Genomic DNA, 27,499 nt, shown 5'->3' on the forward strand with positions numbered 1-27,499 from the left:
TTTTCTCTTTCTTTCTGAGATGTCCTGTCACCTTGGTCGTTCATGGTGTTTAACGGACTATTTCTCCACCTGGACATTAATGGAAGTGTATTCTGCTGTTGTTCCAGAGAGACAATTTATTATATAAAGATCTTTCTTTAACCTGTTGCAAAGATGGTGCTTTTCTTTTGCTTTCCAGTAGGTGGTGTCTAAGCCGCTTGAATCCCTGCTTTATATAAAGCCTTCATAATACCTTATTATTTTCTTATAGACATTTATTCACGCTTGCTACCCTCGATCTCAGTCCCTCTCAGTGTTAGCAGCAGTTTCTATAGCATTTGCTCAGATTCCCCTGGGCTCCACAGTGTTTGGTCTCGGAGGGCATGGGGGGAGGGGCCCTCTGCTTTGGGGGTTGGGGTCTGTGGCTCAGCCTTGGTTTTGCAACCAAGGCAGGTAAAAATCAGCTGTTGTTTCTCTGCTGTCCCGCTTCTCTGCTTTCTGCCCTGATGACTGGGCCCTGCCTCTAGTCACATGGAGCTCACAGCACTCCCAGGCAGAGCTGTTCAGGGAAATCATCGCATCTTCTCCCCTCCCCTTCCTCCTACAGGGAGTTCTGGTGGCTGCCAGAGGCAGCTTCTTTATTACTCCCACCCAACACCCAGGGTTCTGACCGGTCCACCACCCGACTCCTGGAGTTCTGACCTGTGGTAGCTCTTATGTGCAGATTCCACGCTCAGACGTGCTGGTATACAGTTTGGGTGCTTTTTGTTGAGTTTTAGATGTTCAGCTTATTGTTTCAAGGGGAGTGATCTGTGGACGTCTCTTGCTCCTCCATGTTTCTCCAAACTCTTAATTCAAGAGTTTCTGACTTATAAAAATGACAATTCCATATATAGCAGATCCTTGAACAATATCGTTTCATTCAACATTGTTTTGTTATAACATTGATGAGGGAAAAAAAGCCAATCCCTTGCTTGGTCCACTGTCTGTGTGGAGTTTGCATGCTCTCCCCATGTTTTTGTGGGTGCTCTCTGGTTTCCTCCTTCATTCCAATGATGTGCACATTTGGTTTATTGGGATATCTAAGTTGTTCTAGTCTGAGTGAGTGTGTGTGTGAATGTATGTGTGAGTATGCCCTTTGATGGAAAGATGTCCTGTCCAGCGCTGGTTCCTACCTTCTTCTCAGAGCTGCTGGGTTAGACACCGACCATCTGCCACCCTGATCTAAAATCAGCAGATTGGAAAATAATGATCTTCTTTGTTTCTATTGGCCTTTCTTAAATATGTGTATAGCTCACATTTATTTCAGTTTTTAATATTAGATGTGTTTTGGGACTTTATTTAGAAGTTTGGTGATGTTTTAGTGACCAGAAATATGCCATAGAAACTTAACTCCCATTAATATCAATTAGCCTATGATAAAATAGGTCTCGCTACATGTCATTTCACTTAAAGTCTCAATTTCCAATGATCTATCAATGACCATAAGTAAGGACTTACTAAATATGGTTCCTAAGAGCCTTCTGGTAGTTTTGAATGATAAAAGAGGGGTGTGATGGATACTCTCTGTGTTCGTGTTGCTGAGGTCCCACTCTTGGGCCACTCCTGACTTGGTATGGAATATCCTTAGTATCTCATCTCTGATTGCTGCTATGAACTAGTCTTGCTGTCATCACACTAGTTGGGAGATGATGATGATGATAATAATAATAATAATAATAATAAGAAGAAGAAGAAGAAGAAGAAGTAGAAGAATACAAATATGTACACACATTTTAACAGGAAGTACCAGACCCTCTCCTAAGTACTTTACCTTCTATAATTTACATTTAGACCAAACAACAACACTATAAGGATAATTATGCCTTTTTTTTTCAGATAAAGAAACTGAGGCACATAGAGGCAAAGTAATTTTCCCAGTATTTAACAGTGAGCACATGGGGAGTTAAGTTTGAACCCACCAGTGTGGGCCTAGAGCCTGAGCTATCCTACATTGTAGTATATGTCGATATGCTATACTCTCTTGCCATTGAAAGAGTCTAGGAAATAGCTAATGGGAACCTGACCAAGGCAATAGTGAGGGAAGTGATATGAAAGGTATTAAGAAATTAGAATTGACAGGATTTGGTCCCAGTTAGATGTGGAGGGTAAGGGAAGGCTCTCCTGAGGATGATGAGCCCTAGGCTCCTGCCTGGTGCCAAAGGATGTTGGTGCTATTCTATCATAAGGGGAAGATATGAAAAGAGGCCACTGGTGCTAGATTATGAGTTCAGTTTTGAGTTATCTGGGGAACATCAGGGTTGAGGTTTCCCAGCCAACAGTTGAGTAAACAGGTCTAAACTCAAGGGAGAGGACAGGGCTTAATAGGATGATTTAGAAGTCATCAGCATATAGGTAGGTGATGAAATTGTGAACATGAATATAATCACCCAGAAGACTGAGCAGTGTGAAGAAATATTGCCAGCATCTGCCTTAAATTGGGTTTTCCCCAGGAACAGTTCTAGAGATGGAGATTCATGTAAAAGTGACTTAATAGGCAAGACAAGTAGGGAAGGAGGAAAGCAAGTCAGGAAAATGAAGGAAGTCAAGGAAGGGGTACAATATTAAGCAAAGTTTCACAGAGGATGACCTTGCTTCAAACCCAAGGGGACATCTGGAGACATTCTGGTTCCCATATCATAATCCAACTTAAGTGCAATAAAAACCAGTAAGATGAAAAACAAATCTCCAAATATTATAATGTAAATGATAGCAGAAGACAGAGAAAATGATGCTATAGACTCAGAAGGGAAGAAGAATTGGACCCAGATTGAAACATGAGACATAAACTCCATGATTTTTTTGTCCCCACACTTGTGTATGTATCAATACGTAACTCAGCTCACCGTGCTTCTCTCCACTGCCAACAGAAGCATTTTCTCTCTTCCCATACCTTGCTTTTTCTCTAAGACTGTAACCTAACTTTGTCAATTCTCTTCTACTTTACATTTTCCTTCTTCTCCTTAACTTCCTCAATATCTTTTAAAAAACTCTCCTTCAGCCATGTAACCCTCTCTACCTTCCTTCCTATAGCTCTTCTCTACCACTGCCATCTTTCTCATGAAAATTAAACTATCTCTACAATCTTACGTTAATTCACTCACTGCAGTAAGGCTTCAAATGCTTCCATGTGACCTAACAAAGGTCATTAGTGACCTCCATTATCAAATCCAATGTACACTCTCCTGATCATGCTAAAATTCTGGATCTTTCTGCTGCATGTGACACCATTAGTCACTTCATTCTCCTTAAAACTCTCATTTCCTGACTGCTCTATCACAGCTTTCTCCTTTCATCCCCCTGATTGCTGCTCATTCAGTTTTAATTGCTGACTCATCTGCTCTGCCTCTGATGGGCTTAGTATGTTGACTCTCTCTCTCTATACACACACACACATATATACATACACATATATAAGTATACATATATACACATATATAGTTTTTAGAGCTCATTAAAAAGAATAATCATGCTATATATCCAATTCTGCAATTGGCTTTTCCACTCAATATTCCTAAATTTTTTTGACAATTTAAAATGTAAAATAATTTTACCTATTACTATTTCCTCCAATCAATTGCTTCTGATCTTTTTATACATAGGCTAATATTCACAGGATTCTGATCTTTTTATACATAGGCTAATATTCACAGGATTCTAATATTCACAGAGAAACTAATCATCTGGACCAAGGACTAACTTCCTAAAAATGTCTTAATAACAAAGCAAAGCTTCAGTAAATAATTTTTTTTTATTGGGAGTAATTGAAGTTTTTGTCACTTTTTTTGAGTACTATTTTAAACATTAGTTTTAGTTTTAAGTAACCAGATGTGTCAAACTTGCCTTTCCCTAAATTCAAACCATGATGGAGAGGTGGCTGGAAAACGATCTAAAAATAAAACAATATATAGTCACTTGGTTCTGTTTAGATGGCTATAAATTTTTATAACTATGTGCCTTTCACCGTTCATAGCTCCCTAGCCTGTGATTTATGCTTTGTCTGGAAGACAAGTTTCTGGTAGCCAGATATCCTAGATTTAGCTGTAGATAAATGGTGAGGTTTAATCATCACCATAACAGAGAACTACTCTGTGCTTTGCAAAGTAATTTTCAAGGCCTAAGATCAGCAATTTTTCTATAGAGGAGTTGGGAGTATTTCCCCCTTTCCCTCAAGGCGATTAGCCTCTGAGGTGTTATTTATTTGGACACTGTTACCAGCCTTGAGCTCACATTTTCTCATAGATTATTTTAAAGGAATGAATAAGCTGTGATCCGTCAGTTCATCAGGATTCCAAAAGGAAATCACAGGAGACATTCAGAATCTTCAAGGTAGCATAGTCAGTCACTTATCTTCTAGAATTATAGCCTATTGCTTAAAAAACAAACAAACAAACAAAAAACCCCAAAACCCCTCTGCCTTTATTTCTATCTTCTCTCTTCCTTCTTAAAACCCTGAAAGTAACTTGTTGCTTTTACTTCTGTTCTTCTGACTCTTGAAGTGCCTTTCCTCTTTCCGTTCTCACCAATTCAGTCATCTGACACCTACTTTTCCTTCTGGTTTTGTGGTGTGTATAGTACCTGCCCGAGAGGGTTCTGACTCCTGGGGACTCCACGAATGAGTGATGTCCATAACGTCCTGTCCTCAGCAGCCCTGCTCAGCTCCTGTAGACTCACGACTCTGGCTTCTAAAGGAGTTAGTCCCTCCAATATTTGGTCTTTCTCTTTTTCTGCTCACTTCTATTGTTCTCGGCATTATCATCTTTTCCAAAGAACTCTTTCTTCTCATGATGTGCCCCATGAAGGACAATTTCAGTTTTGTCATTTCTGCCACCAGCGATGTTTCAGGCTTAATTTACTCCAGGACCCACTTATTCATCTGGTTTGTCTGGTTTTGTGGTCCTGTGTGAAAATTTTTTCCTGTCACTTTTTTTTTTTTGAGTCTGAAAGCCAAGTCTTTGGAAAATGCCCTAACAATTGACCATTTACTATGAAACAATATTTGAGAATTTTTTCAAGTCTGATGCCTGAGGAGAGATAAAAGAAGCGATTCTTCTTTGGAGCCTTTACGATGACTCACATGCCTTCTAAAGTCGGAAGACTATGGCCCGGGGGGAGAAAATCTTCCTTTGTTTAGCCTTGATGTGCTCAGCCTGTAAGCTGATCTGGTCTTCTGCCATTTCCTCTCGTGCCCTTCTCTGCATCTTGAAGTAAGTCGTTGAGAGCACCATCGATTTAGATAAATGGCAGCTCAATCTCTTTTTAAAGTCAAAAAGAAAGTGAGAAGTAGAAATGAAACCCAAGTATCCTACATAGGTATTTTAGTAGCAGTTATTTCTATAGTTTTTAGAAGTTGGAAAAAAAGACTGTCAGTATGAGTTATGTGGGTTAGTCAGTATGTAACTGGTAAGTTGAACTAGCTTGATGCGTGGGATGTGGCCTGTGATTGAGACTAATTTTATTTTTGTCTCCCATCTTCCTTATGAAGTTGACTGAGTGGGAGTAAACTGCACCTGCCACTGGATGAAAACTCTGGCCACCCCATGGCTCTTCTGATTATTTTCAGGTAGTAACACTGTCAGAGTTGCTTTAAGTTGCAAACAAATCTCAATTCAGCCTAATGCTAGGGAATAAATCAAAACTTTGACAGTTTAAAATGTAAAATAATTTCAATTAGTACCATTAAATTCTTATTAGGGTATTTCATTTTATCCCCCTGCCTCTCCCCAATACTGGCTGTTTGCAGGGGGAAAGGGGACATGGTTCTTCACTTTTCACAAAAGTGAATGATGTTTAGCTCTGTAGATGGGGCCCTTTTGCTTCAGGACTCACTAAAAATGTTCCTTTTCTTTTTGGAAAATCTGTATCTTGCTCCTAGAGAGGTGGAATAGTGTAGTCTGGTTAAGAATATGGAATTTTGTGTCAGATTTGGGATTTAGCTTCTAACTTGGGCAAGTTTCACTTCTTTAAATTTTTGTTCCTTATATGTTACATAGAAATACCTCATAGAGTTGTTGTGAGGATTAAATGAATTCCTGAGTGAGAATAGCCAAATAGAATAGGATGTCTGACAGATAGTATTCATTCAATAAATGTTTGATGTATGGACACTCTTTGGGTTCCAAGCCCAAATCCCTTCTTGGTTGTGGTTGGAATTTCTAGTGCTCTTCCATATCTGGTTCTTCTTTTTTTCTGAGTTCATAGCATAATTAGTCTGGGAAGATGATTCCCCTCAGGCCTAAACTGGAGCAAGTGGCTAGAAGTAGACCCTGTCGGAACCCAGTTTTCTGGTGGGATTGAGCTTCAATTATCCATAGTGATAAATTGCTTGATAGCATACCCTCTGTTGGCTTTCTTCCCTTTCCTGTAGTTGGAGGTTGGGTTGATTAGCATGCAAGATGTTTATTAGGAAGTTCTTCTGGGACTTCTGGAAGTGAAGGAAAGGAAGCTGAGTAGTAGAGGGAAAAGTTGGACTTCAATATAGTCCAAACAGAGGCCTCAGCTGACCCTTCTGGAGCTCTGGAGCTAGAATGGCCCTTCAGAGTTTTCCCAAGTTGGGGTGGGTGGGTTGGATGTTTATAACCTTGCAATTAGTCACTAGGTGTGGGCTGTGCCAAGTAGAAGGCCTCACTATGGGAGAGGTAGTTTTCTTCAGCCAAGACAATCTCCAAGGAAGGCTAAAAGCTGAGGCTTTTCTGGTAATACTCACGGCCTTCTTTCCTGAGGGGATCTGGGCAGTGCCTCAAAGTGCCCACCATAACTGGGCTTCCCACTCCTCCACCCATGTGTTCTGAGATAATCTCCTAAATAAACCACTTACCTTGAATCCTTGTCTTGGTGTTTGCTTGCGAAGGAACCCAAGCCAAGATAGGACTTTCACAGAACCCCTTGGAGAGCTTGCTATGTGTCTGTCGTTGCTGCTAGGATAGGAAACAGGGATGTGACTTTTACCCAGGGAATCAAAAAGGAGGGGCAGACTGCTTTGCTGATGGGGGCAGCAGAGAAGTTGCTGCCTAGGGATTAAACTGCACCCCAGTGTTTGCTGGGAGAGTGAGTGGGAGTGTTTTGCATGGAACAGAAATGAACCTTGGTTGAGAGAGAGCCTGTGTGGGCTTAGTTAGGTCCTGACCAGCTGGCAAAGGGACCCCTGCAGCAAGAAGGTGGGGATGGACACCCGATTTCTGGGGGCTATGGAAGGAGTCGCATGTGCCTACTCAGTGCAATAAAACAAAGAAAAATTTTAAAATGCTGAGTCCAATTCCTTCTACTTACATTAATTATAGAAAACAATTTATTTTTAGTATAAAGTAACAGTGTCCGGGGGTTTATCTGGACTGCTAATCTTTTCATGTTCATCACTCCAGCTATTTGCATTCTGGCAGTCAATCCAGACTCCTTATGTGGAGGATTAACTAACTATTCCATTTCAGGGCTATGCTTCCTAATTTTATATTCCCTTTTGATTGAAGGCACCATGGAGAATAAAAGGATAATCAAAATCGTGCTACCTCTGGTCATGATTGCACTATTATCCTCAATCAGGGCATCAAAAAAGTCCATTTTAATGATTTATGTTTTCGATGGTAGATATTACTAAGCAACAAATTTCATAACACTTCATATTTCTAATTATATGATGTTCAATCAAATATTTGGCAGCCTATTGTTTGCTTAGGTTGCTCAGGCTAGGCTAATTGGAGCCCCAAAGTGTTCAGTCTTTGTGTATAATAAGTGTTCAATCTGGTTGAACACTACTCTGCTTGGCCAAAAGTACAAATGTGTCAATTTGGAACATCATATAAAAACCAAATTCGGCAATGCTGCAGAAGAAAACTTTTTTTTTAAATTAAAATTTTGTTCTCTATCTCCTCAACTTCAGCATTAATATTATCTGTGATTTTCAGAGATTTTTATTTTAAGGTGCAGTTATATTAATCCCCAGATATGTCATAAATATTGAAAGATTTTAAATAATTAACTTAATCCCAATTTTCCATTATATTTTTAATGAAAGAATAAAGTTTTATTAGTAGTTTGGAAATAAATCCAAATGTCCAATTACAACAATATCTCTCACTTGAAAAATTACTTAAACAAAAAAGCTAGAATAGTTCTTTTCAAACTTGACTGAACACAAGAATTACCTAGAGACCTTGTTAAAATGAGAATTCTGACTTGATAGTTCTGGGGTGGGGCCTGAGATTCTACATTTCTCACAAGATCCCAGGTTATGCTGGTTTGTGGGCCATATTATTAGTAGTAAGGACCCAAAGACTTTTTTAAACCCTTGTGAATTTAAGCAAAATATTCACTTTAACATTTCTTCATAAGCCAATATGCATAATGTTAGGCCAGCTACTCAACAGCTCCAGGGTTAGGGATTAACTCTCACTATATCTAAGATGCCATTGATTGTTAGATGAGCCATTATTTTATGTGCTGCCAAGGGAAAATGCTGACAATAAACTATGATACATCCTGACTTCAAAAATGTTAAAATATAAGCTTTAGAACTGAAGAAATATGGTGGTTCCTCTGGCTCCTTACCAGTTTCTACAATGAGTGTTTACTCTGGCTAGGTACTTTTACAAGGTAGGTACTACAATTATCCCATTTTACAGAGGTTTGGAGTGGCAAATTACTTTAAGTGGCACAGCTGGAGTTTGAACACAGATCTCTAGGACTGGAGAGCCTACATTCTAAACCTCTACTCCACAAGAAGGCAGATTGTCCCTAGGGAAAATGCTCCCTGTGATGTCTTCCACGGCATTCACTTAGGTAATTGCACCTACGGTAATATCTGTGCCTGCTGAGTTGATTTCCTTTTTAAACACATCTTCTTTGAGTCTGGCTTGTACTGAACTCAACGGTGACTTTTTTTACGATCAAGTTGGCAATCCTTTCAGTCTGAATTTTCCTTAACCTGATCTCTGTGACACAGACTACCATCCTCTTCTCGAAACTCCTTCTTCTGTTTCTGACTAGCTTGCTATTTATATTTGATGATTTTCTGGTTATGAGTAAATCATACTTTGGTTAATATATTTATCACTAGCTATTTCTTTTGTATTAGAAATATATGAGAAAAATCCAGGCTTTTCAAATCCTCTTTGAATGAAAGTTATGAATTTGGGGGAGCAATACAAACTGTGACTTTGAAATCATGGATCTTGCTAGAACCTTCTCCTTTTCTCCCACTATGTGTATATTTTTATCATTGAGTTTACAGTGGTATGTTCTAATTATGTTCACTTGTCTTTGTATCCTACTCGACTGAAATCCTTGTGGGTAGAGACAATGTTTTATTTATTTCTGTTCTTCCAAACCTGTCCAATTCCTGGCCCATAAATGATTCAGTACTGCTGAGGCAGGACCACAATTCACTATTTTAGTGGCAAGAAAAGCTATTTCCTGATAACTATCTTGTGTTGCAAGAGAATGTTACTTATGAGGTCTCTAGTCTCAAGAATATATCAGTCAGAAAGGGGCAGGGGGCTAGTCCCAGGCTGAAATTATTCTTGGATTATTTACTAGTTTTTTTTCCAGCAAATTTGTAAGTTCTGATTTTTTCACAAATGAGGGTAAAATAAAACTTTGTCTTCTATTGGGGGCAGGGTCATGAAAAAGGGTCACCCTATAATGTCATTTAAAAACAATGGAATCAAGAATGATAGGGTTAAAGCTTCCTGTCTCTAGGAGTTTGCATGGGTTGCTCTCTGAAAGTGCTCAATTTGTCCTCTTCAAGGAGCTTCTTCACCTCATAGCATCTGACTCCCTGAGCCCATTCCCAGCTTTGTCTAAGATGATTTAAGCCTGGAGAAAAGTAGGTTCTCCCTTTACGGGCTAGCATGATGGTCTCTCATCACTCCTCTGCTTGCTGGGTCACTTTGGTTAGATTTGATTCAGTTCATTGTCTGCTTCTGAAGTGAGTCATGCAAAGCCACAATTATTGGTAATTCAGCCATGTAACAATGTTTTTTTTTTTTTTAATAAATCTTTTTTCTTAAAGATTTAAAAAAATTTTTAAGTGTAAATGGTAGACATGTTGTCCCTTTACCCCTAAACACTTGAATGCGTATTTCCTAGAAGCAAGGAAAACTCTTCCATAACATAGCACAATTATCAAAATCAGGAAATTAATATTGATACAATACTAATATCTAATCTTACTGAGATTATGCCATTTGACCCAATAGCATCCTTTATTAGGCTTTGAATCTTGAGGCAATGACATATAGCTGTGGGACAATTAGAGATTAATCTCTATGGCAGTTACCATGACACCCTAACTAGTCTATTTCTGTTATGTTCCTGTGCCGAGTTTGCAGCTGCCTGTTCCTGCTATTTTGTCCCAGCCTCTAGACTGCTCATCGATTTTACAAGCTACCTGAAATTCTTTTAGCAAATTCGTTTTCTGCTTAAGTTACCTGGAATTCTTTAGTTTGCAACCCAAATTCTACTGTTATATTTTTTACATTTTCCAGTTTTCAAAGTCTAATTCATCTTCACATGCTCAGTTCAAATGCCACCTTTCTTTTCTTTTTTCCCTTTCCTTTCTATCTCTCCTCCTCCTCCTCCTCCTCCTCCTCCTTCTTCTTCTCTCTCTCTCTCTCTGTCTCTCTTTCTTATTGATGTAACATTGGTTTACAGCACTATATAAATTTTAGAAGACCTGAAACAATAAAATGCGTAGAAGAAAACATAGAAATTAAACTCAAGTACCTTAGACTTAAAGAGGATTTTATGAATTTGACCTCAAAAGCAAGGGAAGTAAAAACTAAAATAAATGAATGGGACTACATCAAACTAAAAAGTTTCTGATCAGCAAAAGAAATAGTCAATAAAGTAAGCAGACAACCATCCAAATGGGAAAATATGTTTGCAAGCAACACCTCCAATTAGGGCCTAATATCCAAAATATACAAAGAATTCATACAACTCAATAACAACAACAAAAAAATGACCCAGTCAAAAATGAGCAGAGGACCTGAACAGATACTTCTCCATAGAAGACATACAAATGGCCAACAAATATATGAAAATATGCCCAACATTGCCAACTATTAGGGAAATGCAAATCAAAACAACAATGAGATACCATCTCACACCTGTTAGAATAGCTATAATCAACAGGACAAGTAATAACAAATGTTGGAGAGGATAAGGAGAAAAAGGAACCCTCATACACTACTGGTGGGACTACAAATTGGTACAGCCACTATGGAAAGCAATATGGAGGTTTATTAAAAAAATTAAGAATCGATCTACCATATGATCCAGCAATCCCTTGAAAGTCACATGATATCACTTATATGTGGGATATAAACCTAAAAGCAACAAATGAGCAGGACAAACAAATAGAGACTCATGGACTATAGACTAGTGGTTACCAGAGGGTAGGGGTGGGGGAGGAGGAGAGACTTAGCTGGGGTAAAGGGGGTCAAATACAGGGGAGTAGAGGGAGGGTGAAGTGGATAAAGGGGATTGAATATATGGTAGCGTAAGGAGCTGGACTTTGGGTGGTAAACACACAATAGAATATACAAATGTCAAATGATAATGTACTCCTGAAAATTATATAATTGTATTAACCAATATTACCCTAATAAATTTAATTAAAAATTTTTTAAAATTTTAGGTGTGGAACATTATAATTTAACATCTGTATATACTACATCACACTCACCACCAAAAGTCTAATATCCATCCATCAACATACAATTGACCCCCCTTTATCCATTTAGTCCTCCCTCTACCCTCCTTCTTCCCTAGTAATCACCATCTGTTATCTCCCTCTAAAAGTTTGTTTTTTATTTTTTTGTTGTTTATTTTCTTTTTGATTTTAAAAATATTCGCATATGAGTGAAATCACACAGTATTTGTCTTTTTTCATTTGACTTATTTGACTTAGCATAATATCTTCAAGGTCCAATGAAATCTTTTTTTGAAAAAGGAAAATGACATAATAATTGACCCTGCCATAATTAATTTTACTGCTTGATTTTAGAGTCCATTATACCTATTTCTCTTTTTGTTTGTCAAAGATTTGTATTTAATCCAAATGACACTTTTCTTAAGCCACTAATTTATCTGCGGAATTGTGGCTTACAGGATGTTTTAAAAGCAGCCCAGGTAGCCAGAGACCATAGAGAAGCAATGTTGCCGGAAGGCCGATAGAGGGCATTGGGCTATTTGTGATAAACAGAGAAGTCTGTTTACAAACCTACAGTTAAAAAAAAAAAAAAAAAAAAAAAGGTAAAAGAACACCGCGTTATTTTTTTTTATCTCACTAATTCTGTTAGAAGCACAATAGAATTTAAAAAAATGAAAATGGAAAAATCCATCAGCTATATGTCTTTAGGTCTGAATTCTATGCAATGAAAAATTTTCAACATTGGCTATTAGTTACAAAGAGCTTACACAATCTAATGTGCATATGCTCTCCCTTTTCCTGATATATTTGTTTGCCTTGAGGCAATAGTAAAGTACTTAAATTATCCAAAAATTGGGTTTTGGAAGCAATATGATTCTTTTAACTTTGTCCGAAGACAGTTGGAATAAAAGAAATGGTGATTATGCAATATCTGGTCTCTAATGAACCTTTTGTTTTTCCTTCAGGAGTTGCGATTTCCTCTCTCCCTTCCTCCCTCCTTCCCTCCCTTCATTCCTTCCTTTCTAGCTTTCTTCAGAAGTTAGAGGGGGTGCTTTGTTTCCATAATCTTCTTTGGGGGGAACTAATTGGTAAGCTAATGCCCTTCCCTTGGTATCCTTGGATACCATGATCTCTTGTCCCTTGCCTTATCGTCTCCCTTTTCTCCAGAGACCTAGTTGGAAAAGGTTAAGAGGAAGGGGGAAGAAGGAGGAAGCTGGGGCAGTGGGGGTCGACTGAGTTCGGAAGGCATCTTCAGTGGTCTTCTGGTTCCCTGAATTCCTCTCATCTTCTAATCTCCATCTCTGGGGCACCTAATTTGGACACATAGCCAAATCTCTTTAGCCTGGACCTGGGAGCTCTCTCTCCTCTCACTCCACACACCTCTCCTCAGTAGACTTTCAGGGCTCTGATATTCATTGTCTCCGGAAATTGTTTTATATTTCTCTCTTCAGTTAATGCATCACTGTTATAGCTGACTGGGTAAGTAGGCAATTTTCACTGCCACAGATTGAAAGCATCTCAAAAAAACAAAAAACAAAAAAACAAAACAAAAAACCCCAAAACAACTTACAGATATATTATCAAAGAAAAGCAAAAACTAGTAATTATCTCAGGACTTTTAGACTTGTTATAGCAATATAAGAGTGCTCTTGAGCAGGGAATGCTCAAATCTTCCCTCTGAATTCATCTTCAATTAAAAAAAAATTAATTCAATCTCACCTGTTTTGAAACACTTAAAAATTTATAGTCTCACTTAGATTACTTCAGTGGACTCTTGGACTCAAGTTCTTTAGAGATAACACTTTATCTTGAATAATTTATTTTGAAAAGAGTTGTGGATGAAAAAGGAGTTCTATGAAAAGTAACCTTATAGAGTGATCTGATCATAAATTCCTAACTGGACAGGTCAGGTGGGTGGTCATGCCCAGGCCTATAATCTCTTTAGAGAAAGGTTTTAAGACAGCTCTGTTCATTGTTCTTGTGCATCTAGGTTAACACGTCTTTGAAATTCCAGAAGTAATACTCCTCGGAGGGGGTATTAACCCTCAAGAGACACCATAATTTTCTTAGCTATTCTATAATCCAATCCTCATCTTGCTTTCTCCCACCTCCATGTAATCTTCTTTACTTCTTAATTTCAAATGCATAAAAGAAGGTGAAAAACTGTTACTTTGTGAAACATTTGAGTTCTTGTTGCCTGGAACATGTTGTCAATTTGGCTTGAATGAACTCGTAAAAATTCTCTACAAATTTGGATGTTTCTTACACTGACAGAGTTATGGGAGGTTGTATTCATGTGAAACTAGTGGCAAATTATGTTGGTTAGGCAAGCCAGCTGAAACAGTGGTCAAGAATATTCATAAAGAAGAAGGTTGAGAAAAGGTAAATTCGATCCCCAGAGGAGCCAGCAGGAAGAAGGAAGGAGTGGGGAAAAGCAAATAAGAGATGTAGAGTACAATTTGTTTGTTTCTGATAATTTATCTTAGAGTGTACCTGTGAAATAATTATAAGAAAGATGATTTATGGAACATGTAAGTGAATATAAAGAGTTAAGGAATGAACTGTTTCTTTCGCCTGAGATTATAAGAAATGAGTAAATAGAATAAGATAGTGTTAAACTTAGATGTGTAAATTTCCTCCATTTGCAAATCACATCTACACTTTGCTCTGAAAATCTAACATGTTTCAATTCTCTAACTATAAATGCCTTAATACAGATTATTTCATAATGATTCTCCAAAGACAGCATTTACTACATTTCACAGAGTACTATTTTCCATAGGCAATCAAATTATTGTTGGTCTGATTTATATACAAAGGGGACTTCTTTCTATGGATTGCATATGAATGAAGTTTGATGTAAGCTCTTAAAATATGAATTCTTATGCTCTGTAGAATTCCATTTTGGATGCTTTTTACCAATGGTTGCTGGTTACCAGCTGTGTTGGAGATGGCGCATAGTCGGGTCTGCACAGTAGAAAGGTGACTGTGGAAAGCTTGATGTGACTTGAGTCTTTGTGACATGTGGGAGCCTGAGACTTTCCCCTTTTGCATTATCAGCAGGTCCCTAAGTCCGTCTCAGGCATGATTGCTGCAGATGGCATGAGAGGAGTGTTTCTTGTACACAGTAGGCCTACCACAAGACCTGTGTCCTAAGATATACATGGTTCAGGGAAAAGCAGGGTAACCCAGTGTGCTGGAGCCATTTAGCAAGGCATTGTGTTTAGAGACCTAGGAGGGGAGTTGGCTTGGTCAAAATCTAAGGCCGTTAAGCTCCGTGACTTCAGGTAATCTGCATATTCTCTTTGGGATGCTGGTACACTGAGGGAAGTGGGTGTAGGATAGAGGTAGAGGGATGCTGAACCATAGAGAAGAGATTTCCCTCTTGGTGGAAACTTGGAAGATTTGAAGGATATAACATGCTTTTGTTTTGGAAGTAAGACCTTCAGTCTAGATGAAGTTGACTACAGTCTTTCTATTAAGAAAGCTGAGCACTGAGGGGAGGGGAGAGGTTCGGGGTTATCAATGGGCATTTTTGTAGGTGTCTGCAGTATGTAGGCACTAACACTGGTAACTTCATTATAGAGAATGAATTCTAAAGCCCCTTCCTTCCTGGGAAGGCTTGGGAGAGGTGCCTTGAAAGTGTAATAAGAAATGAGTAGAGCCAAGAGTTCTTCCACTAAAGGTAGAAAAAAAGAAGTCTTATTGAGGAGCCCTCACTATTTCCAAGGAAATCATGAGTGGCAGAACAATAGTGAAATATGTGAGACTAATAGTGTGAGAAGATACCTGAAGGTGGAAAGTAGATACTGGTAATGGTGACCCCCTGCTCTTTGGTAGTTTGACTTTGGCTGGTTGCAACTGTGACTAGATGGTAGTAAAAAAGCAATAGAAGACCACTGGGCAGCTACAGTAGCCAAAGGAACCTCTACTATTTGTGCCAGAGACCTTAACCTTCAATTACTTATGGGCTCTTAGCTTCAATCCGAATGGCTAAACCCACTTTATACATGACCTTTTCATAAATGTGATATGTTATGCATATTTTAAGGATTTTTATAGGATTTGATAACCAAAATACATAAATCTATTCCTATCTATTAGACCCTCAAACTTATTGCTTTGATATATGGATTGAAAAATAAAAGAAATGCATACTCAATTTCAGATTAATTGAATGGAAAGTAGAAAAATGAAAATACATTAACTCTAACAGTAGCTTTAAACAGAATAAACTATGGACTTTTCAAAGGATTATGATTATCTTTAATCATGCCAAAATGGAGCTTGAAGCAATTATGGGTAAGACAGATGTATTATTAATACCAGCTGTAACCCATGTTTTGATTATATAAGAAAACAGGCTTAAATTTTTGGCAGATGGTGAACTTAAAAGTTCAAGTGAATCCAAATTTTTAAATACTAAAGATGTACAGAGTATTTCCATTTGAAGAACCCACATCTTTTCCCCACAGGGAATACATTGAAACTGAAATTATCCCAGTGATCTCCAAATGTGACTGTTCTTTAGAAAGTAACTGTACCCTTACTTTTCTGAATACTCAAGTTTATCATTTTTCCAGTGCATTGTGGTTGTCAAACTATGACATGGAGTCTTTTTTTTTTTTTTTTTTTTGACATTACCTTTTTTACTTTCTTAACCTGTTTTGATTCTCCTTCTATGGGAAGTCCCTTAATTGCCAGAGTGCAAATGGGCACCATGGTGGGTGGGAGATTCTTTCTTGCTACAACAGTATGGTCCTCTCATGATGGATCTTGGTCATGGAAGCAGGACAAATGAATAGACTGAAGTTGGTGAAATTAATAGAATGGTTCTGTATAACTTCAATAAGGGCAAGAAAGAATCTTTGTTTTGACAAGTCCACTCAGCAGGACTGCAGACCAAGGTCAAGGATGTCAGCACTATTGTCTTACCCTCTGGCTTCAGTGTTCTGGAACGGGGTGTCTGCCATGCTTGTTTTCATTCCTGCTGATAAGAGGAACAGCACTCTGACTCTTGAGGAAATGGGAGGTATGGAAGACTACAGCCACAACCTTGGGAAATCACATTATCTTTTATCAGTTAGACATTAGTGTTTTACGGGAAAATGTGATTTGAGTTTCATATGACTGTACAAGAAACCAGTGGGGAGAGTTTGGTGGCAAATATCCAATGTAACTTTTTGGAGTAGAAAAATAAAGTCAAAGATGACAGCAAAGTTGAAAGAAAGAGAAGAATAGAAAAAGAAATAGTAGGGATGAAAATATTACCTGAAAATAGCATGTAGGTACATACTAACCACCAGCAAACCCATGAAGTCTTTCTTTTTTTTTTCTTTTTTTAAAATTTTCTTGTCTCTCTCATCACTTTATTCAACCTTAGCTCAAATGTCACCTTTTTCTTCTCTTTTTCTTTTTTAGGGAAGGCAATCTTTGGTTGACCTCACAGATTGCAAGGACCTTGTCAGCTTACAATCTCTTATTTTTTATTTTTTATGCCTATAGCACCTGGTCTTCCTAGGTGGTCTCCCATCCAAGTACTAACCAGGCCTGACCCTGCTTAGCTTCTGAGATCCATGAAGTCTTTCTAATGGCTTCACAACTGGATGTTATCTTAGAAAAGGATATTGATGATTGGGGATGAATGGGATTACCTAAAGTGAGTACACACTTTTTTAAAAGAACATTTCATTACTTAAAATGAATCATTATCAAAAAAGAGAAGACATAGTTTCTTCCTTTAAGGAATTAATCCTGTCAAAGGATAAAAAAGGACAAATACGAACAAGACAGAAAAGAATTAACATTCATTAAACACTTAATATTTGCTAAGAAGTATACCATTACAACACTGTGTTTGTATATATAATATACCACATTATTTACATATACCACATTTGTTATAACATTACAAGCTGGATATTATTATTATCATGTATTTTGCTGATAAAAATTAAGACTTCAGAGGCCAAATAGCTTGCCCAAAGTCACACAGCAATTAAAAGACAGATCACAATCTGAATCCAAGAATCTGACCTCAGATCCTGAACTCTTAGCCATTATACCTTTAGTGCCCTTCTACTGTTCATTAAGGAGTAAACCCATCTTCATGTTCACTTAATGACCGAGTAGCTGAAACATGAAGCCTAGTCAGCATGGCTTGGGTGATAAGTCAGATGGTGCTAAAGAAGAATGGGTTTATGGCCAAAAAATGTTTAAGGAGGCAGGGAGAAATATAGATGGGTCCTATACAGAGGCAGTTGAATACTTTTCTGGACTGATTCCATGCCGTAATTTCCTCCTTTTGAAAAAGTAATTTTCTTAATTTGCTAGACTATTCTTTAATTATGGGGCTCACAGACGTTTATTCATTGATTAAAAATGCAATTTTAATGGTGCAATCTTAAGAGACTCAAACAAGTAACAATTAGCTCTGTGGCTCTTGGCCAAGAAGTGCTAATGCCTAAATTCATCTAATATTTCACTTGGCCAGACTGTCAGATGACATTCTCCTACAGTAATGTTCCTCGCAGCTTGACTCTCTGCAGAGTAAATGACTATACCAAGGAAAGAAGGTACTATCTGGTCCTTCCTTGTACCAGTTGGGTTTAATGACATTTGCAGTCTTTCCCATGTTTCCCAAGGTGACGTGTCGCTTATGTAGAACACGTTCATTTATTTATTCGTTTAGCTATTTTAGTTCTCCCTTCTTCCATTCTACCTTTTTCTTTCCCTCTCTCTTCCTTCCACCCCTTTTTCTCTCCTCTTTCATTACCTACCACCCTTTCCCCGCTTTTTCTCCCTTTAACAAATAATTACTAGATTCCCAAGAAATTCTAGGTGTTGTACTAAGTACTGTGGGGGCTACCTAGATAGATAAACAGATGAATAAATACTACGAATGATTCTTTTAATTCATTTAATAACTATTTATTGAGTGCTTACTGTATGCCAGACTCTATTTTGCAAGTTGAGTACACAATAAAGTCTCTCTTCTCAGTGAGTTGTATTCCTGATGTGTATCGGAGAGGCAGACAAAAAAATTACCATACGTCAAGTAGTGGTAAGAACAATGAATAAAATAAAGTAGAGAATGGAGAGAGAGATGATAAGGATAGAGAGTATATTATTTTTACATGGACCGATTGGCAAAAACTCTCTGATAAGATGACATTTGATCAGAAATACATTTATGTGAGGGAAGAGCAAGTACCAAGGCCTTCAGAGAATTTATTTTTAGCAAAGAGAAAAGATGTAAAAGCAAATAACTGTAACAGAAGGTAAAAAGAGTAAGAGCTGTGAGAGAGGTATCGATGAAGGGCTACTGAGTGAGTTTAGAGAAAAGGGAAATAACTGCCAGCTGGGAAGGGGGTGCTATGAAGATGAAGCCCCATTTCTTAAAGGGTACCTCACATATTCTGACATCTTGTAGCAAAGCCTTTTCCCCCAGATCCTTTCCTAAAGAATGACCAGTCTCTTTGGTTATGAGACAATTGGTATGTGCACCTAACCGAGGTAAACTTTGGTTAAGGTGCCGAGATTCTAATCAAGATGAAAATGAGTTACATTATCTGTCTACTTTTTCTTCCAATGTTAGACTCCTCTAAATCATATTTCTTATTTAGAAGAAGACTAACCTTCTGCTCATGTCCAATGTTGGCCGCCAAAGGCAAGAAGGCAAAAAGAGAGCTCTTTTTTTTTTTTTTTTTTTTAAATAACTGTGCCTTGTGCTCAATATTAGGGCACCTCCATTTTTACTTGCTTTGGTCAGCTTGGTAAGGTCCTAGATCTTGTACTAGAATGCAAATACCCCATTGAAAAAGGAAACACCTTAATGCAGCATCCACTTGTATTTGGCTATAGCCAGAGAGAATGAAAATGAGGAACTATGAAAATCAAACATAGAATTTTCTACAATATTTTTATTTTTTAAAGAAGATTCTGGCAAGGAGGGAACAGAGGACGCTAATAGAGAGGTAATGGATGGAAAGAGTACGAGGTGGAAAGAAGGATGAAGAAAAGAGAAAATAGGATACTATTTCATTTAACAGGACAGATGTATCCAAATCTTGAAGCTGATCCAATTGAGACGTCTTGAAATACAGTTACATATTTAAAAGAGCAAAAATACCTTGATAAGTTACTTGAAGCAAAGGTGAGACCATGGGGTAGGATGTGGATGTCTGCAGGAGCCAAGGCAAATTGTGATAGCTAAAGTAGTGTGCCTTAGAAATGAGTTACATTATCTGTTCTATGCTATTATTTCTTTTCGTAGCCCTGAGTGCACATTTGAAACCTTTGAATGTCTTAATTTCTCTGCTTTAAAGCTGTGGAAAACCCCAACTATCTACAGAGGGGTTTAGACGGGGGTAAGGATGGAGGGAGAGACAAAAAAGGAGGGGGAAAGAGGAAAGAGTGAAGCAACAATATGGAAGGTGGCTGTTGCCCAAGCCAAGAAAATATCCAGTACAAATATCTATTATTGAATTTTAAATTATTTCTGTACTATCTTCAGTAATACTTTCTATTCACTCAAAATTCCTTAATTAGAGGGTACATTGAGGAGAAATTAAGGACAAGAACAACCCAGGGCAGAACAGGGTTGAGCAGGATGGGAGTAGATGATAAGTGAACCCCTCATTTCAATACTCACTCAGCAGAGGCAGAAGCAGAAATAGCAATTAGAATGTCTCTGCCCTCCCTCATCCCCCTGAAATGGACAGAAATCTCAAGAATGCCACTGCATTTTTCTACAATCCATAACATGGAGATTTAAATCCATCTTTATCTAGATGTTAAGAAATAGGTCAATGCCAGCTGATATCTGGATTATATATACTTTAAAATGTATTATAAATTTCATTAAGATATTAGTGAATCAGAATTTTAGAAGTGAAAATGAAAGGAGATGGAAACGTTTGATGTATAGCACTAAGTGGTTCTTTTTAGTAGATGGGAATAAAGCTGTCTTTGGCCAAGAATTATCTTATTTGTCTGTATCTCAGGAGGGTCTTTCACAGAAGTGAGTCTTTGCTATGGAGACCCTGGAAGCAGAGGGGGGTTCTATGCTATTATTTCTTTTCATAGCCCCGAGTGCACATTTGAAACCTTTGAATGTCCTACTCAATTTTTCTGCTTTTGAAGCTGTGGGAAAACCCAACTATCGACAGAGGGAAAATTGTATAAAACTGAGCGGGGAGATGACTGAGCCATTACAATGCTCTTTGATTTGTGTACTGACTAGCCAAGAGCAGTGTTTATCCAACCCCCATCCGACCCTCCCCAGTCCTGTTTAGAGACTTCTGATTTCTGACAAGATGATTGACTCAGCCTGGGTTGCTGGCTCTCTCTTCGTAACTAACACTTAAATGCTGCAGAAGCCAGAGGAAGTCAGTGGGTCTGGCAGATGAATAAAAATAAACTGGGTGGAAAAAAAGGAGTTCATGGAAGGTAAACTCACAGAGTGATCTGATCATAAATTCCTAACTGGGCAGGTCATAGTGTGTAGTCACACAACAGGCATATAACTTCTCGAATAAAAGATTTGTCTTTGCCTTAAGCAAACCCTATCCATTGTTTCTGTGCATCTAGGTTAACACACCTTTAAATAAGCCATAACCACCCTCAAGAGAGCACATATTCCTGTTAACTATCCTGTAATTCAATCCCTGTCTTGCTTTCTTCCATCTCCACGTAACCTTCCTTGTGTTCTCTCCTTAATTTCAAATGCATAAAAGAAGCTGCAAAACTGTTATTCTCTGGAACATCTGAGATCTTACTCCCCTGCCTATGTTGGCAGTTTGGGCTCAAATAAACTCTTATAAAAATTCTCCACAGGTTTGGACATTTCAAACAAACAAGCAAACAAATGCTAAGAAACACTGAGGCAAAGAGCATGTGTGGGTTTCAGGGATGTGAGAAATGGCAGCGTGGTTTGGAAGAAGGCTGGCTGCTGGACCTCCAATATGGTAGTCACTATCATCTGATGTGGCTAGTCTGAATTGAGATGTGCTGCATGCATAAAATATTCCCCAGATTTTGAAGATTTAGTAGAAAAAAGGAAGTTAAAATAGCTCATTAATTCATTTTTATATTGCTTACATGTCAAGATGATAATGCTTTGGCTATATTAGACTAAATAAAATATATTATTTGTATTTGTTTTCTAATAGACCTGTATTAATAGTTTTAATAGTAATAGTTTTCTTATAGAACATTATTAAAATTAAATTCATCTGTTCCTTTTTATTTTTTAAAATGTGGCTACTAGAAAACTTTAGGTTACACCCATGGCTTGTGTTACATTTTTATTGGACATAATTACACTAAACCATCACTCCAAAAGGGTAGGCTCCTTTTTGTATAGTTCACTACTGAATTTCCTGGTAACTCGAACAGAGGCTGCCACAAATACATGCTCAATTACATTGGTTGAATGTACCTGCCATGGGCAGTAGGTGGAGTGGGTGAAGATTTTAGGTGTGAATCTTTAGGTAAGATTCCTTGCCCTGATATTTACCTGAGTAGCTCATGGTTGGCTCCATTGCTATCATGAGGCAGAAAAACAGAAGTTATTCTGACAGCTGGATAACAGCGTCAAGGTGAGTCTGTCTGGGGCAATGGGAGTTGACAATAAGTACAGTTGAATCTGTTGGCCTTCAAGCCTTCCCTCCTCCCCAGCACCATTCTCCATTTTGAGGGCTGGGCACTAGAATGGAGGGAGGTGGGTCTTGAAGATCAGTGGCAAAAGGGGTACCGATTGCAATATCAGAGGACATCTGACCTTCCTTTGAAGCCACAACCTAGAGTCTTCTTTTACAAAAGTGACTTAAAAAAAGATTACTACAAAAAAGTGTTTTGAAAAATTAGATGAGGTAGTTTTTTTTAAAAAAATATGAAATTAAAAAATTAGTTTGAGAAAAAAGGGAACATTTGAATTTGAAGTGGTAATCAAAGACTGTCACCCTTACCCATATTCCCCCAAAGCCGTAGACAAAAGTGGCTTAACCTGAGAGAGCTACTAAGTGTTCAAGGAACGAAATTAATGTTTTATTACAAGTTTTAGAACTAAAGAGAGTGGAAAACATCCCAACTAATTTTATTAGGCTAGTATGACTGTAAGTCAGATAAAGGCTATACAAGAAAAGGTAACTTTAATTCCATTTTACCTATGAACAGTATGTGAAAATCCTAAAACAATGCATATAACTAAATCCATCAGTGTATTACAAATATTGGGTCAAATAAGGACAATTTAGCTTCAGAAATTCTATCGATGTAATTCACTACATTGACTAAATAACTCTTTCATGATGATCTTGATAAATGCAGCAAAAGTTTTTGATAAATTTTGACATCTGTTAATGATTATAAAGCCTCTGCAGGCTCGGCTTCTGCCAGTTGAGTTACATGCTTCCCAGGAGTCAGTTGTGTTTGTTCCTGAAGCTCTTTATACCAGTTGTACTTGTTATTGTAATTATGTAATTTAGTTAAATATTATATAAAGCAAAGCATTGTAAGTGTGAAAAGAGAATGATTGCTCTGAAAGTTCAATTGAACGTTTTGTAAAGACTTGCCAAAGGCAAGCAACTGATAAATATTACTATTAGATTTTTGTAATCCCTATCATAGTAAAAGCAAAGGCCTTGGTCTTACATTGAAAGATTAGTAAATGAACATGGATCTATGTTTTAAGTTAAAACAAAAATTTTAATGTGTGCATCACTTCATATGATCCCCTCTCCCTCTTTTTCCCTTGCAGAGTGCAAGTTTATGTAGTGAATGCTGATGGAAAGCTCATCCAAGACAGAAAGCTAGGGAAGTGTTGTGACCAAAGAACCTAGGAAGCCCAGGGGCACATACACAGTCCCATACGGGGGAAGGCGCAGGGATCTGGGCACGCTGGGGTGTCTTCTGCCACTCAGCACCATGTAGACAAGCTCTTCACAGTTGATACAACCATTGCTGTCTTTGTGCCTGGCCACCAGCATCTCCACTTCTTCTTCTGTCATCTTCTCACCCAAGGTGATCAGAACATGCCGATCACAGCACTCATGACACTACTTCATTGTCAAACACACTAAGGCCTTTGACAGAATCCTTATAGGTGCCCTGGTCCTTGTTCTTGGCCACTGTCTGTGGCAAGGGCAGGAAGTGTTCAAAGTCCAACACCTTCACATTCATCTCATCACTCTTGGGGTTCCCTTTGAGTACCTCAGCGTGGGTGAGGTTCTGGCCCAGGGCCCTCATTACAACCCCACACTGCTTGTGCAGGATCTTGCCATCCCCTGTTTGGTCAAACAGCTGGAAGGCCTTTTTGAACTCTGTTCTGGTCCTTGGTGAAGTCACACATCTTGACTTCTCAGCTCTGCCGAAACTTTTCCTGCAGTAATGGCCTGATTCCCTTTTTACACTAATTTTTATTTTATTCATTTACCAGTTAGTCTCAGCTCTGTCAGATAAGAGGACTCTCACTGTATTATTTTGAAAAACAACACCTTCTGAATTCCTAGTTTCATTCCATTCTTTTCAACCTCTCATTTGATTATGAAGAAGACTTGTAAGTGAAATAATATGCTTTCATTCTACCTGGCCAGCTGTGTCACAGCATGAATAGGAACAGAGATGTGTTAGATTGCTCTGTTAGGAATCCTTGCTACCCCCTATCCTCCCCTCCATCCCCGCCTCTCTGAAATAATTAACTCTACAACAGGACAGAAATTTAGGAATCCTAAACATTCCATTTCTTTTTTGTAACTTCTGAAACTCTTTTCTCATTCTCTTATCAACGAATTATTCCTGAGTCTGAATAAATGCAATATCTAAAACCTCTCAGTTTCCCTTCTGCCTTAGATCTCAGCCATGAGAACTATTTTTTTTTTTTGGTTGGGGGAATGCACTGGTATACAATTCTAAAAATTCTTTCTTAGAATTATGCAAACTGAAATAGCATTCCAGAACACAGATTCCTGGAAAAATAGCAAGACAACAATATTTTGACTTTTTTTTTATTGTTGTTGTTATGGTAGAAGGGAATTTTGGAGAAAAAAAACCCATAGAATGGTGTTAAATATAATTCATGTATGGACACATATGTTAGACTCTTTCTGACCATCATTTTCTTTCTTGCTTTATGTGAAAATTGTATATTCTCCTCCTTAGCTATATAGAAAAAAATCAGACATGGAGAGTAAAATAGGGGATGGTAAAAGTACGGATTCTTAAAAAGACTTCTCTGTTTCCATTTATAAGAAAATATCCTAAGAAATGATAAACTCTGTGTGTGTGTGTGTGTGTGTGTGTGTGCCTAGCTGATACACTTACTTATTTTCATTCAAGATTATTTTCATTTCAGGGTTTTTGAAGTATAATGTATATACAAAACATTTCACTGTGTTTAAATTTATAGTTAATGAGTTTTAACAAATTTATGCTATCATGTAGCAATCATTATTATCAAATTAAAGAACACTTCCCCACTATACCAAAAAGTTTTCTCTTGCCCTTTTGCAGTCCTCGTCCCTCTGCCAGTTCCTGTCAACCACTGATCTGATTTCTGTCGCTATACTTTTGCATTTTCTAGAATGTCACGGAAATTGAAATCATAAAGTGTGGTTTTGTTGTTGTTGTTGGGCTTTTTGCTTTAGCCTAATGCTTTGGCTATTTATCCAAGTTGTTGCATATTCACTACATTCTTTTTATTGCTGAGTAGTATCCAATTGTACGATATACTCTGAATTGTTTATTTTTTACCAGTTAATGGACATTTGATTGTTTCCGGTTTTTGGATATTATGAAATAAAATTGCTATGAACACATATAGGTCTTCGTGTAGAAAAATGTCTTCAATTTTCTTAGTGGAACTCCTGGGTCATATGATAAGCGTTTGCTTAACTTTGTATATGAAACTGCTCAAAATTTTCAAAGTGGTTGTATCATTTTATATTCCTATCAGCAATGTATGAAAATATTCTGTTTCAGTAATTATAATGGATATGTTCATAAGAGATTTTGAAGTTATCTTTCCTTATGTTTTTGGTCTTGATATAAAGCTATGTTAGCCTCAAAAAATGACTTGAGAAGGGGTTCCTCCTCTTTTGTTTTCTGGAAGAGTTTATTTTTTCCTTACATAATTGGTAGAATTTACCAGTGAAGCCATTGGGCTTGTTCCCCCTCCACCCCAGAAAAGTTTTAAATTATGAATTAAATTGCACTAATGAATTTAGGGCTATTCAAATCATCTATTTCTTCTTGAGTGAGCTTTGGTTTTTTGGGTATTTTTTCCATTTCATCTAAGCTCTTGGATTTTGGGGGATAAAGTTCATTTATATTTTCTTATTATCCTTTCCTTATTATCTATAGAATCTGTAGTAATATTCTCTTTTCATTCCACATATTGGTAATGTGTGTTTTTCTTCTTGTTTTCTTGATTGGTCTGGTTTATAAATTTATAGGCTTTTTTCAAAGAATCAGCTTTTTAAAATAATTTTTCTCTAGTATGAGAGCTGATTACTTCTTGGCCTTTTGGCTAAGATCAAGTGTAATATCTGTTTTATCAGTCTAGTATGAGAGCTGAAATAAGAAGGCAGAGGGGTGCTTTGTTCAACTTCAGTTGGGAATGAGCTCATGGGATAACTCATATTTTTTGTGGCTCTGTACATGTCCATGAATGACTCCAAAAGTGCCTAGAATACAGGTTTTGTGATTACAAATACATTTTAGTGAGTAGGTGAACTGCAAATATGAAATCCGTGAACGATGAGGATTGACTGTAATTAGTCTACTATTAATTGAAAGGGATCTTGGCAAGAGGGATCTTGATTTGGGAAGGTGCAGCGGGAGATGATATATTCTAGAACCTATAATAAAGTGGACAGAATATTTCTCATTTCCTTCCCAGGACTGAGACGGGAAAGAAAGAAAGAACTGTAGCTGTTTTTCAATAGAACTCTGCCTCTAGACCTTTGAATTAAGGTGAAATTTTTTTGTCTCAGCCTCTCATAAGTTAAAAGGGCTTCACATTTAAACTTTTGATGTTATTTTTAAGTAAATTTCTCACTTAGTTACAAAAATACTTGAACAAGATTTAAATAAGATGTTCATCTACAGTTTAAAACATTTGTTTCATTGTGGGACCACATTTTGTATTGCATACTATGAACTGACCTAAGAAAATGTATTCCATAATATCTTATGAATTACAGTTTTTATTTGTCATTAGTTCCTTCAAAATGAACACTTAACATATGATTATTTTGTAACTTGTTTTAGAATTTTTTCATTTCAAAATAAATCTCAAAAATGGAAATGGTAAGAACTTGCTTGACTTCCGAGAGCCCCTTCTTTTCCCTGTAGATAAGGAGGAAGAAGAGGGAAAAGAATGAATGGAAAGAACAGGTAGTAGATGTATGAGGTGACCTGAAACTTTCACAAAAGTGTACATCACAGGTGCATCTGAAATCAGAAGTGGGTGGAGGGTTTGTGAGACTGGATCCCTAAAGCAGCTGCTTAGAGAGGTTAAGCAACTTGTCCAAGATCACACAGTAAATAAGTGGTAGAGTGATATTATGTAGAAATCTATGTTTTAACTAGAAGTCATAAACCTTGGATCCAGTCTTAATTTACCACTAGTTAGTTACATGACTCTGTACAAATAATTTAAGCTCTGCAGGTCTGTGTCTTTATCTGTAAGATGTGAAGTTGGAATACTCAGGGTTCTTTGCATAATATGAGCTTATTTAATGTTAAAAGTTATAGAATGTAGAAAATTGAAAAAGCAGAGAAGATGCTTTTTCCTACTTGTATAGAGAGAATGTTTTTTCTTCTAACAGA

At 37.5% G+C, this 27,499-nt stretch overlaps 2 pseudogenes; one reads left to right on the forward strand and one right to left on the reverse strand.

Moving 5' to 3' along the window:
• Positions 1-23,481: 23,481 nt before the first annotated feature.
• LOC120604348 (myosin light polypeptide 6-like) lies at positions 23,482-24,033 on the reverse strand (annotated as a pseudogene).
• A 2,142-nt stretch (positions 24,034-26,175) lies between these two features.
• On the forward strand, positions 26,176-26,346 carry LOC120604747 (uncharacterized; annotated as a pseudogene).
• The last annotated feature ends 1,153 nt before the right edge of the window (positions 26,347-27,499 follow it).

The sequence above is a fragment of the Pteropus medius genome, unplaced genomic scaffold (genome assembly GCF_902729225.1).
Source record: "Pteropus medius unplaced genomic scaffold, Ma_sr-lr_union100, whole genome shotgun sequence".
Classification (NCBI taxonomy): Eukaryota; Metazoa; Chordata; class Mammalia; order Chiroptera; family Pteropodidae; genus Pteropus; species Pteropus medius.